We start from the raw sequence: 14585 nt of genomic DNA on the forward strand, positions 1-14585 counted from the left end.
CGGCGGAGAGGCGGCAGAGTGAGAGGCCTCGGCCGGGCCCTGCCCAGCACCAACCAGGAGTTCCGTGGGCTGGCCGCTTAGCCCACGGAGTGTGTTTCCTGGTCTTCAAATAGGAAAGAGAAAAAAGGCGATTTCATATTGAGTTGCGTGCTGTTCACAGACTCAAGTGCAGAAGGGCCAGTGCTCCACGAAGAATGGGAGCCTCCTATGATGTAAGTTCAAGGGACCAGGGAGCCTTTCTTCCCCAGGCCTCTCTGCACTTGGTTCTCGATGCTTGAATTTCTACCGCGACGTCTGTTTGGACTGTAGGGCAACACCACCCCTACGGCCATTTGTAAGCTTCCCGCCACAGGAGACAAAGACCAGGAAAAAGCTGCCGGACACCAGGAGTCAGACCGCACAAGGAGTGGAAACTGTCCTGAGGCACCGGATCCTACGCCTGCAATCCACCCGCCTTCCAAGCCCACCTCAGCCCCAAATCTGCCAGTGACTGCATATAAGGATGAAACGCCATCTCCTGTGCTGCCATCAGCCACCCCATGTCCCCTTGGCCCGGTGCAGCTCAGCCCTTCCCTCTGGGTATCCCATCCCCCACCCCTTTCCTTAAATAAACTCAGTTTTCTTCGTCCACCATCTGAGACAGCTACTTAGCCTGCCCACGTGACCCATTCCGGAACCAGCCAGCTGTTAACCCACTCCTGCCTCCATGAGATAAAGCACCACAGCTCTCCCATGAAAGAAGCATTCTTTCTCTCTTGTTTGAAATCTATGCAGTAGTTCCCTGGGCTTCTGTAGAAATCTGTCAACAATCTTTTCCCAAAAGAGCAGCTGGGCAAGGCCTCAAGTGGGGCTGGGTGAGCCGTGGCTTTGGTCAGGCTGAGGAAGCATGGTGGGACTCAGGCAGGAAGGGTGAGCTCCAGATGTCGGAACAGCTGGGGCTCCGAGGGCAGAGCCGGGGACACCAGAGAAGACCCACAGGAGGGGACTCCTTGCCGAGACCGGCAGCGAGTGTTCACAGGCACTTACTCCAGGCAGGGCCTGAGCCCGAGCTTTGTCCTGTCTGAACCCACTACAGCCTCTGAGGTAAGTACAGCCCATTGTGCAGATGTGGAAACTGAGGCTGGTCAGTTACGGGCCATTGTTCGGGTCAGCAGTCTGTCCTGTGCTGTTAGCTATCGTGCTGGCCAGGGAACAGGGGGAGAGGGGCGGGGATGGCATTCTCACCCATTCAGATGACGAATGAACAGCATCGTTGAAGGGCATGATTCAGAGCCCTGACCTGCGTGGCTGACCGGCCCTGAGGGAACGTGAACCGGGCATGAGCCCACAGGGAGTCCCTCGGCAGCAGAGGCCCATCACGAGGTGTCAGGTGGCTCAGTGAGCGGGCAATTCCTCCTGCAGAGGCTCGTCTTCCAGGAGGACCTGTGGCCCCCTGAACAGCCCGCAGTCAGGCTGGCGGGCCACTGGCAGAGGAGGAGCCAGGACACATGGGGCAGAGCTGGACCACGGTGGTGCCTGGGCAAGACCCATCTGGGCAAGAGCCACGGCACCGCAGGGACCTGCCTCCTCTCGAGCACCTCCCTGGATGAGCCAGACTGCCCCCTCCCTTCGCAGCCCAGGAAGTCTGCGAACTCCACAAGAGGCTCTGGAGAAAGGGAGCGATGGGGGAAGTCCCATTCTGCCTCGAGTTCTCCCTGACCTGACAGCTCGGTCCTTCCCCCATGCTGACCAAGATCCCAGGAGCCAGATGCTGCCAGGCAGCCTGACTGTGTGCCCGCCCTTGGGCCTGTTCTCCCCGCTCCCCAAACTTGTCTGAAGCCCACCTTGAGGGGCTTTATTAGCTCAGACATGGGAAAGAAACTATTAATGCATGTCAACGTGTTAATAGCAGATAACTGTCTGGATTATATTCTCTTTTCTTTTAAATGAGGGGCGATGCCTTAACCTAAAGGAGTAAGTCCCCAGTGGTGGGACACAGGTGTGGACAGCAGGGCGGTTAGGAGGGAGCAGTTAGGAGGGTGGGGATTTTTGATGCCCCTGAGTTAATGTCACATTTCCGGGGGCCCCAGTATGTTAAAATGGTTGGGGACTGCGTCTCTGTTGGGGTGCTTTGAGATTTTCCTCCCTTTGCCTGAATCCTCAAAGGTGGGGTTCGAGGGCTGCCTAAATTTTCAGTAGTAGGGCCTCAATGTCATTAGATATCGTTGTCCATCATTTATTAGCGAGTCTGTTAAGGAGCTGGAACCAAACACCCAGACAGAGAAGAGACAAATGCACCCCTGCGTGAGGAGAAGTGATGGATGAGGGCCCAAAGCCAGTGGTGTGGGACCGGGGCAGTGGGACTGCATTTGTGGCCATCTATATAAAAGCCTAATATGCAAATTGTCCCCTCGGGAGTTCAACCAGGAGACTGGGAGTTTGATTGCTCGCTATGAGGTGTGCTGACCACCAGGGGGCGTTGGTGATGCAGTGCTGGCAGCAGTGGAGGCGCTGCCCACCCAATGGGCCCTGATGAGAGCAGGACCACAGCGGGATGATAGAGCAAGTGAGCAGGCGGTGCCAGGCCAAGATGGGGTGCCAGGTGGGGCTGTGGGGCTGTGGGGCTGCGAGGCTGGGGGCGTGAGCTGGGGCTGCTGGGGTTGCTGGAGCGAGACGGGCCGGTCCAGACACGCCCCAAAGCCCTCCTGTGGTCCCTTCCAGGCAGGCTAATCTCCCACATTCCCTCCCTGGCCTGCTGGCCCGAATCGTACCTCTGCAGCTGAAAGAAAGCGGCATCGTCGACAGGATATGTCTGAAAAACTGTCATGGACAAGTACCACCAATACTAGTAGGAACTGACTCACAGCGAAAATGAAGTAAGTGAGGATGCAATTCTCGAACATAGCTGTGGTGGAATGACTGTTACATGTCATTTTGCCTCTCACTAAATTTCTCCGATGAGAAGCCATCTGATGGAAAATCTACTCGATGTTGCAGCAAAGGTAAAGTCTGTCCAAATGATATAAATTTTCCAGAATGCCCGGCATATTTAAAAAATGAATGATAAACGAAGATTCTGACAGTAAAAATTTTATGGAAAATATTCGTTCCATAAGTAGTTCTTTTGCTTTGGCTTCAATGGGTGCAGATATCACATTGCCATCAGGATATGGGCCATACTGTTTTATAATACATGGACAAGTTTATCACCGCACTGGAACTTTACATCCTTCAGATGGTGTTTCTTGGAAGTTTGCTCAACTCTACATTTTAGACTCAGCCAAAGTGACAAGTAAAAGATTAGCAATGCCAGAAAACCAGGGCTGCTCAGAAAGACTCATGATCAACATCAACAACCTCATGCATGAAATAAATGAATTAACAAAATTGTACAAGATGCTACATGAGGTAGGAAAGGAAGCCCAATCTGAAGCAGCAGCGAAAGGCATTGCTCCCACGAAGTAACAATGGGGATTAAATATGAGCGTAACAGTGACCCGGGTAGATATAATTCTCCCCATGTAACCGAGGTTGCTGTCATATTCAGAAACGAAGATGGAGAACCTCCTTTTGAAAGGGACTTGCTCATTCATTGTAAACCAGATCCCAATAATCCGAATGCCACTAAAATGAAACAAATCAGTATCCTGTTTCCTACATTAGATGCAATGACGTATCCTATTCTTTTTCCACATGGTGAAAAAGGCTGGGAATGGATATTGCATTAAGACTCAGAGATGACAGTGTAATTGACAATAATACTAGACAAAATGTAAGGACACAAGTCACACAAATGCAGTATTATGGATTTCATCTCTCTGTCCGGGACATGTTCAATCCTATTTCATTTTTTAAAAATATATTTTATTGATTTTTTACAGAGAGGAAGGGAGAGGGATAGAGAGTTAGAAACATCGATGAGAGAGAAACATCGATCAGCTGCCTCCTGCACACTCCCCAGTGGGTATTGCCCACAACCAAGGTATATGCCCTTGACTGGAATCAAACCTGGGACCCTTGAGTCCACAGGCTGACGCTCTATCCACTGAGCCAAACCGGTTAGGGCTTCAATCCTATTTTAAATGCAGGAAAATTAACTCAATAGTATATTGTCGATTCATATTAAAAAATGGAAGCCAATCAGATAAATTTCATTTAAGCAAACCAATCTAAGTTGAGAGGTGAAAAATACAGTGGTTTGATGGATTCTCTCACATCTAGATCTGAAAACCACAATGTGCCAATCGTCTTCTGAGGGTAGTCCCAGAAGTATGCAGCAGCAGTATCAGTATGAGGATGCTATGGCAATTGTAATGGAGTATGGCAAGCCTGATTTATCCCTAACCATGATGTGCAACCCAAAATGGGCAGATATTACAAATAATTTACAATGCTGGAAAACAGTTGAAAACAGACCTGACTTGGTAGCCAGGGTTTTTAATATTAAGCTGAATGCTCTTTTAAATGATATATGTAAATTTGATTTACTTGGCAAAGTTATAGCTAAAATTTATGTCATCGAATTTCAGAAACACGGACTGCCTCGCGCTCACATATTATTGATATTAGATAGCGAATCCAAATTATGAACGGAACATGACATTCCGTATAGTTAAGGCAGAAATTCCGAATGAAGACCAGTCTCCTTGACTTTTTCAAATTGTAAAATCAAATATGGTACATGGACCATGTGGAATACAAAATCCAATATTAAATATTAAAATATTTCTTCTAATTATTTTCCTTTCAATGTGCACGAATCCATGCACCGGGCCACTAGTCAGATAATGTGCAGTTATCATGGGAGGGAGAAGTTTTATTTTTGGTTTTTCTTCTTCTTCTTTTTTTTATTGCTTAAAGTATTACAAAGAGTATTACATAGGTCTCCTTTTTTTGGAGGGAGACGTTTTGAGTGTTATATATGCAGGACAAAAATAACATAAATGTTGGGAATAAAGTTTCTCATGGATCCACTCAATCAACTTATTGGGAATTTAAGAAACAACAATGTAAGCCCCCTTGCACCACATAGGCGTCGTCTCATTTCCTCAGTAGTATGTCAGGAACTTGGACAAGAATGCTGCTCCCTTTTGCAGTTGAAGAAACTGAGGCATAGAAATGTTAAACACACTTTCCTAGTAAGTTAGCAACCGGGTCAGAAGTGGACCTCCAGACCCCAGATTCCCCTGCAGCTGCGTGTGTAGGACTGTCACTAATGGGCTGATGGCTTTGCTGGCAGAGCCCAGCCTGCCCCTGGAAGTGAGGGCAGTGCCCAGGACAGCGGCTGGTGCGCAGAGTCCGGTACGCGTTTGATGTACACCTGGAAAGTGTGGCAGTCTGGAGACCTTTCTACAGTAGAATTGAATCTTCGTTTTGTTACTGAATCAAGTTACACAATTTTTGAGCCTTATTTTCCCACATCTCTAAAACAAGAACCAAAGGACTTCAGGGAGATGAACAACGTTGTCGGAAGGAGCCCTGTGAGGAGCCCCAGCCCTCTGACCTGCGGCTGGCCACAGGCGAAGGCATTCTTCTCCCACAGCGTAGACAGCCCGGGGAAGGACCATTTCCAGGCAAAATAAAAAGCCCGTCTTACCTGCTCAGGCCGTTTTCCAGGTGATCAAGATCGCTGTCTGTGGCCCTTGCCCAAGGGCCGGGCGGGGTGGGGTGGGAGTACTGGGTGTTAATCTTGGCCATCTTCTTGCCGCAGGTGGTTGCTGAAACATGAACATGAACAGATACAATCAGGACTCAGGACGGGAAGTAGCTGCAGACCCAGCTCAGCTCAGTATAGTCTGGAAGGCTACTCCCCAGGGGGCCCTACTCCACTTCCTCCCACAGTTCCTGCCACACTGTACTCTGGGCATCTCTGGGCTGGGCTTCCCTCCTGAAGTGTGAACGGCGGTCTTTTCCTCCATACACGCTGCCACCCCGGAGAGCTGCTCAGAGTGGAGCGCTGACCCCGCGAATGAATGAGTGAATGAATGGCCAAGCTGCTGTCTGATGCCAGAAAGCTTCAAACCCTCATTCTCTGGGGGTAATGCATTCTCTTTCTTGGCTCTGTTTTTCTCATTTATTTATTTTTTTAATCTGACAATTTTGCTCATGCTTTCATAGCTACCCCAAATTCTGTTTTAAAACAAAACATAACAATCTAATAAAAAATAAACTGATGAACAAAATAGGTCCAGAGACATGGAAGCAAGAGCAGACTGATAAATTTCAGAGGCTGGGGGGAGGGGAGGGTTTGCTGGGAAGAGATTAACCAAAGAACTTATATACATAACCCATGGACACAGACAATAGTGAGACAGGCCTGGGGAGGGGTCGGGGCAGGGGCAGGGTGGATGGGGTTAATGGCAGAAAAAAAGGAGACACCTGTAATACTTTCAACAATAAAGATAAATTGTTACAAATCTAATAATTCATGACATTCATAAAATCTTTACAAATGTGATGTGAAACCCAGTACATATTTCATCTCATTTAATCCTCAAAATAATTTAATCAGGTATTTTTGATTTTTTAAAAAAATATTTACCCAAGGACATGCTTGGAGGGAGAGAGAGAGAGAGAGAGAGAGAGAGATTGCTCCCCACTGGGGATCAAACCCAAAACCCAGGCATGCGCCCTGACGGGGAATTGAACCAGCAACCCTTCACGCACAGGATGATGCTCAGCAGGCTGAGCCGCTCCAGCTGGGCAGATATTTATGATCTGTATCCTTATTTAAAAATGGCCACATTGAGACTCAGAGATGTTAGCAGCTTGTCCAAGCAAAGAAATAGATAAAGCCTGTCCATGCTGCCCTGGCGAGTGGCTCAGCTGGTTGGGAATCGTCCTATGCACCGGAAGATCGTGGGTTTGATTCCAGGTCAGGGAACATAGCTAGGTTTCGGGTTCAATCCCTGGTTGGGCACATACGGGAGGCAACTGATCACACATCAATCTGTGTGTGTGTGTGTGTGTGTGTGTGTGTGTGTGTGTGTGTTTCTCTCCCTCTGTCTCCCTTCCCCTCTCTCTAAAGTCAATAAAAAATTAATCATTAAAGAAAAAAAGCGCCAGTCAATGCATGGTGCTAGAAACCAGAAGACGAATACTTTCCCACCAGCACACAGTGGGGATGTAAACGGTGCAGCCACTTTGGAAAAAGGTTTCGCAGTCCCTCTAAAGGCTAAATATCGAGGTACCACCTGGCTGAACAATTCTGCTCCTAAGTATATACCGAAGAGAGATGAAAACACACATCCACACAGCAACTTGCACATGTGTTCATGTGCTCCTGGCAGCATTATTCACAATGGCCCCAAGGTGGAAACAACCTAAATGTCCATTGACTGATGAACAAAAGGGTATTTCTACCTAATAGGAGGTTGTTCAGCTGAAATGTTTTATGGCATGTGAATAATATCTAAAAATAAAAGTAATATTAAATCTAAAATAAAAACACTTTCAAAATGCAAAATTTAGAATATCTCCTATAAGGAGCTCACAAAATAAAAATGTAACAAAGGGGAGAAACATCTAAACATCACAATAATAATAATAATAATAATAATAATAATAATAATAAAATAATAACCACAACATTTTCAGGGCTTACACTATGCCAAGCACTGTTCTACATGTATTAACTCACTTAATCCTCACAATAACCCCATGAGATAAGTACTATTATTATCTCTATTTTATAGATGAGCAAACCAAGGTGCACAGCTCACAGCCGGGACTATGGCAGACAACCTAACTGCAGAGCCTGCAAGCTTAATCCCCCGCCTCTAGGAAAACAAGGGCACTTTCTGGGCGCAGTAAATATCAAAGCTTCTTGCATTAGCCCATGAAAGGCCCCAAAGGGCAGCTCTAGTCTTAGACCACGAGGGTATGTCCAGCTGTGCTCAGGCCTGAGCTTCCAGGCGATGAGGGCAGGGAGGTGAGCGTCCTTGCTCTCCCTTTTCTGTGGAGCTATGGATACTGGGACAAACAGGCAGCCCCAGGAATGCCCCACACCAAGACAGGGAGAAGTCTGAGTTAGACAAGCTGAGCTCTCCCTCCTGAGCTCTGCGTTTTTAGAACACAGGCAAAGGGAAGCTTACATGTGCCAGATGCCGGTTTTCCATTCCTGCCTGAAAATAAAAATGAACATTGTTCCCATGTACAGGAAGAGATCTGAAGTGAAAGAGGATGCACTGAAATTGTAGCCAGGTTCTCAATTATGTTACCCAACCAGCAGACAGCGGACTGTCTCGTGCCCGGAAAGTGTCTTGGTCTCCTAGAGGTAACACAGGGCAAATGGGCCTCTGGCTTCCCCAGCTCTCAGTGTGCTCAGTGTCAGAATGACGGCTTTGCAATAAGATTCAGCTGCTCCGGGCCAGGTTCCAAGTAGATGGAACTGCTTCCCAGATGTTGCTAGAGCTGGAGAACCCAGATCTCTGTAGCCAGCCTTACAGATGCTCTCCCCAGAAGTCCATCTGCTCTCCACAGCCACTCCACACTCTACACCAGGGGGTCCTCAAACTTTTTAAACAGGGGGCCAGTTCACTGTCCCTCAGACTGTTGGAGGGCCGGACTATAGTTTAAAAAAACAACTATGAACAAATTCCTATGCACACTGCACATATCTTATTTTGAAGTAAAAAAACAAAATGGGAACAAATACAATATTTGTATTTGCATGTGGCCCGCGGACTGTAGTTTGAGGACCCCTGCTCTACACACACACACACACACACACACACACACACACACACACTCCCTTTCTTCCCCAAGGACCTGTTTCACCAAGCCTAGCTGTAGGCACAGGAGGTAAAGCGTGTTTTTCCCCCTTAATTAACTTTTGGGATGTGATTATGAAAGGAATCCACTGTCATTACAGAAAACTAGTAGCCCTGCACACAAATCCTCGGGCCAGTAGGTTGCTGCCTGTAGCTCTCTGCCCACTGCCCTGCCCTCTGTAGCTCCTCCCACCACCCCCCTCATAGGTTGCTGCCTTGCCCTCTCCTGTAGATCTCCGCCTCCCGCTTGCTTGCTGCCCTGCCCTGTAGCTCTCTATAGCCCATTTGTAGCCAGTAGGTCCCTGCAGCCCTCCTGTAGCTTCCCTCGGGGGGGGGGCCCCCTTCCCCCTCCCACTCCCCACCCCTCTCATAGCTTGTTGCCCTGCCCCCTCCTGTAACTCTGCAGCCAGCTTGTAGCTCGCTGGCCCACCCTCCTGCTGATCCGTGATGCGCTTGGTCATTATGCCTCAGGGTGTAATGGCTAATTAGCATATTCCTCTCGTGTTATATAGGATAATAAGATGATCATTTCTACCTTTGAGCACTTGCTATGTCAGGCACTGTTGGAAGAAAGGAATTCACTCCAATTAATTACTCCTCCCAACAATCCAACCAGGCAGGTATTATAACTATCACTTGTAATTTACATGGAGAAGCTGAGACTCAGAATGGTTGAACAATGTACTCAAAGTCACCCAGTAGAAGAACTGGGAATGCAGAGAGTTCTGCAAAGCAGGACGAAAGGCCTCCTGAGTTCTGCTCCCATCTTTGTTCAGGCCCTGGCCGCTCTCTGAGATTGTCGAAACAATTCCCATTGCTCACCTCCCGTCTCAGTCTCACCTCTGAACTCCACCCAGAGGCCGGCTCTCAGGAGGTGCTCAGCAGTGCGGGTCGTCTCACTGACACAGGGCCTCTCTGAAAGGTAGTTTTAATCATGTCACCCAGGGACTCTGAGAGGTTGCCTATTTTCTCCAGCATAGAGTCTTAGCATGACATTCAGGACTTTTCATAACCAGGGCCGTATCAGCCTAAGCAGGATGCTCCATTTAAACCAAATTGCTCACCCTTCCTTCAAGTGTGTCATGAACGTTCTTGTCTCACCTATTGGCAGCGACTGCTCACTCAAGCTCACCCTGTGCTTCCTGCATTTCCATCTCCCTCCCAGGACAGGTGAGAGCCAAGGGACAGGTTCTGACCAGTGTACCCCTCCCATGATGCAGGCTCCCCCAGTGCCTCATGTTAACCCAGGGTCGTCTGTGCCAAGTCAATGCCAACTTAAGATGTGGTGAAGGAGACTTGATGCAGTGCAAACAGCTCAGCTGTGACGCAGCATGGCTACGGACTGGCATGGCTACAAGGCTGCCCTCACCACTCAGGGATGCTGAGACAAGACCACTCAGCTTCCAGCTGGAGAAGCCAGGCTTCACTGCAAAGGGAAAGTGCCCCCAGTCAGAGGGGAACTAACTTATACAGAGAGAAGTCCCCGCCCTGGTCCCTGATTGGTCCATCCTATGCAAATAAGGGTGCCAAATCTACACAATTTGGCCCAAAAAGCACTGTCCTGATTGGTCAGACTGGAGCTGCTCTGATTAGTAGATGAAAATGCTAGTGAGGATATAGCTGTGTAGCTCCAATTGGACAGGAATCTAGTCCCACCTGCTCCCGACTAATCCATAAGTCTTTGCTCCTGCTAGTTTCTCTGCCTAGAGAGAGGTTTTCCCTTCTTGCTCCCAGTTAGTTGAAATCCTTTTCATCCTTCAAGTTCAACTCCAATATGATCTCCCCTGGGAGGCCCCCCTGATCAGGAGTCAGTCCCTCCCACTCTCTCTATTCTCAGGGCACCGTAATCACCTCTGCTTCAGCCCAGAGCACAGGCGGGCTTACCCGGGGTGAGAGCTGGTCTCCCACACTGACTACCCCACCATGTCCAGAGTGGACTGTGTCTGTTCAATTCTGTTCCTTCCACAGGGTTTAACTTGGTGATCTGTACTCAGGAGAACTCAATGTGCGGCCGACATGAACTAGGTCAGAGGGAAACCATTTGCCCCCTGGTCCATTTATGCAATTGGGGGATAAGGAAAAAAGCTTGATCTCTTTCAATCAGAGGCCCAGTGGTTGGTAGGGATTGGAGAGGGTTTCAGGTGAGTAGGTGGCTGGGGAGGCTAGAGAGTGGGGGTGGAGAGCCTCAGACATGGCCATTCCTCTCCAGTTCCACCAGGAAGCCCGAAGAAGCCCACAGCTGGCAGGATCTGAGGGAGCTAGCAAGGAGCCTCTGCAGCTTCCAACTGTTTACCTCCTGGGTATCATGGCGATGGGATACTGGTCGCTCTGGCAACCCCATTATTAACCAGAGGCAGGACCGCTGACAGACAGTGAATGAGAACAGAAAAGGCACAAAAAGAGGTGCCTCTCGGCAAGGGGCATAGGCAGTCCTGGCCAAAGAGACTGAGCTCTTGTGGTCAGACTATGCCATGTCCAGAGTGGACTGTGCCTGTTCAATTCTGTTCCATCCACAGGATTGAACCTTGTGATTTGTACTCAGAAGAACTCAACATGCAGCGGACATGGTACCCAGGAGGTAAACCCAGAGAGCGACCTTTCACCTTCTCCCGGAATCAGCACTGGAATCAATGCTGGAGCGGAACCCCACTTCTGAACAGAGTCTGGAGAGGGAACGTGTGTGCTGGGCATCCCCCCCTATCTTGCTCACGGAGCTCCCCACAGCTCAGTGACACCCCAGAGGGGCCCCGCCCGGCAGAACTCCAGAACTGGACGTGGCCTGAGACCTGGTCAAGAGAGCCATCACCTCCCCGTCCCTGCCCAGCTTCCACGCCCACGCCAATGGCTTCTCACCCAGGGAGTGTGTGATACATGTCCAGACAGTGACATTGTGGCTTGTCTTTATGAGCAACAATATCTTTTTAGAAAAATTTAAAAAGGGGCGCAAGTTGGGAGGAGCTGGCAGGCGGTCCTTGGAGAAAGTTAGGGGCTGGGCTGCCTACCCTGGGATGCAAGCCCAAACCAGATGGGGGGTATTGTGCATGGATTTGGGGTAGCAGGGGCCCCACTGCCCACCAGCTTTGTCTCTGGAAGATTTGGTGAGGAGCGTCCGCCCTCTGGCCGTCGGGTTTACAGCCAGAGTTTGCACCTTGGGGCTGTGGGCTGGGAGGGTGCGAGGGCCCCCAGTCCAGAATGGCCACACACAAGGGCCTGCGGGTTCTGCTCCCGGGAGGAGTGGGCATGGGGCTGAGCTGGGAGAAAAGCCCAGGACAGGATCACCCTCAGAGGATCACAGGGATCGGAGGGTCCTCGCTCTGAGCACTAAGCCAAGATCTCGTTGTGATTTCATCATTAAAAAACAGTGAGTGCTGACTTCCCTCCAGATTTTCAGTTCCTCGGCTCCTCCTCAGCCCACCCGTCTTTTTGGTTCCCCGAGGCTGGGTAGGGGCCCACGGAGGCAGTCCCCCACCGGTCTGCTGGTTCCCCAGGCTCCCGCTTCCTCTGGGCCATGGACAACCTCCCAGAGCAGCGCGGGACTGTGGGAGAAGCTGGGAAGGTTCCCGACCTAAAGCGGGAAGCCAGGACGCAACCCCCCTTCCATGTAAGGTGTCTTGGGGAGATGTCCCGGGGATGGCATCGTGACTGGATCCCTTTCCTGTCACCAGTGGGAGCCCACCCAGCTCCTGCCTCCTGCCCGCCCGATGGCTCAGCCCCACTTGGTCCAGAGCCGCTGTGGGAGGTAAAAAGGGTGCGAAAGACTTGGGTGCAGGACGGCTTCTTGTCCTGGTCCTCGGTACTCCGGGTACAGGGGTGTGTGTGTGTGTGTGTGTGTGTGAGAGAGAGAGAGAGAGAGAGAGAGAGAGAGAGAGAGAGAGAGAGAGAGAGAGAGAGCGCTGAGGCCGGAGCCGGCGCTTGCTTTCTGCCCCCTTTTTCAGCACCAGGGACCGAGGACAGCGCCGCCCTCTCGCTCCGCACCCTGCTCCCGCGCACATTTTATATTTTAAGCCCCTCTGCTGGCCAAATCTGCGTCCCAGCGCCCCAGCACTCCCAGCTCAGGAACCCCTAATCCTTACCCACCCAAGTTTGAGCTCCCGCGGCGCGCCTACCCTGCGCAGCGTCTCCTCCTGGCTCCCTCCGCGTGTGGGCAGCAGCCTGGTCCCACTCCTCCCGCTCGGGTAGGACCCCGCTCTGCGCTCTGCGCTCTGCGCAGGGAGCTTGGGGCCTCCCTCGGGGAAGGTCAGGTGAGGCTCTGGAGCCTCTAAGGCGGTCCCGGAAGAGGCAGGAGTCGCTGGGTCACGTCGCCATCCCCTCCGAGGGGAGAGGGAAGAGGGGGTGAGGCCGGAAAGTCCGCCCGCAACTCTGGACTCTCTCCTAACCGCAAGCCTCAGCCTCCGCCCTGGGAGGGTTCACCAGCGCGTCATCCGCACGGGATGAGGATGCGGATACAGTGCAGACCTGGGAGCTTGGATTTAAGGGTGAGGATGTCCATCCCCTTAAACTTGTTACTGTCGCGGGGAGCGTGTGGACACAAATCTCTCTGAGGGATGTGGTGTGTTCTCCTTGCAGAGTTTTTGTTCCCTTTTATTGTAACAGACAGTACCCGATTCCCTGGACGAAAAATCAAAACCCACCAACCGGATAGCAGTCGCCGCCCTCCGCGGAAGCCGCAGGGACGTGAGCGCTTCTGGGAGAAGGTGGCTTTATTGGACAAAGGCTTCACGTTCCTCACTTGCCTTACGGGAGGCGTGTGTCCGAGGGCGCGCATCTCCCACCCCCTGACCATGGATGGTGGGGCGGGTCCCAGCAGGAGTCCAGTGTTCTTGTCTGGGACAAGATCTGGAAGCCTCTTGCTGCAGGTTCCCGTGGCGTTTCCAGAACACATCTATCAAAGTGTCCGATTAAGTTTTCAAGTTCGTGCAGCAGTTGAAGGAAGAGATAAGTGTATACCACTCAACGGAGAAATAAAAACTTAGAATAACGCACATGTCTTAAAGAAGAGCAGCAAAACCTAGAAAACCGACCCCCAAAGGCAAGCGAGGCTTCATCATTCAGAGACAGCGGCTCTGCTCGGGGGAGAGTCCAGGAAGGGAGGTGAGGGATCAACACAACCAAGTCGAAGCCGGCAAGCTGGAGGAGGGGAGAGTTCTTGCTTTACCTTTTGCTTCCTGGGAGAAACCTGAGATGCATGTAACGCAAGAGAAAAGATAACTCCTGCGATCATGCGTCATGAAGACCCTTCGGTTCCCTAATCCAGAGAGCCTCCGGCAGCAGTTACCCCGCTATTGTTTACAGCCTCGTTGTCAGGAAGTGCTGTTTCCTGCGGCCCCTGTAATTTATGACACAAATGAAAGCTGTCTCCTGTTGGCTTGTCCTCGGGGAACACTGGAAGCAGATGGTTATTATCTGTTGCCCAGAAACATTTCAGAGCTGATTCTGGAGAAAGTAGTCGTTAATAGGAGACAATCGAAGGCATAACCCTAAAAATAAGAAATCCCTTTGGATTTTTGTTTTTGAAATACAGACCGTTTCTAAGATCTGGGGTGTGGGTGGAGGAACAAGACCCTACAAAACTGACCATGAACTGCTGATGTGCACCGAGTCTGATGAATGAGGTAGAGCACCCAGTTTGGGATCAGGCACATTGCTGGCCCTCAGGAAATGATGCGTGTGGCAGTAGCTATCACTGAAAAATTTTGGTTCCTGAAACGTGGAAACAGATAAACTTAGACTAGAAGTCAGCAGCAAGTCCTGGAGGGAATGTATCTGTGAATTTGCCTGCAAAAGGCATCCAGCAGCAAGATTCTGGGCTGCCAGGATGAGGGTCCAGATTTGGCA

This window comes from Myotis myotis, unplaced genomic scaffold (assembly GCF_014108235.1).
Source record: "Myotis myotis isolate mMyoMyo1 unplaced genomic scaffold, mMyoMyo1.p scaffold_m19_p_30, whole genome shotgun sequence".
Lineage (NCBI taxonomy): Eukaryota > Metazoa > Chordata > Mammalia > Chiroptera > Vespertilionidae > Myotis > Myotis myotis.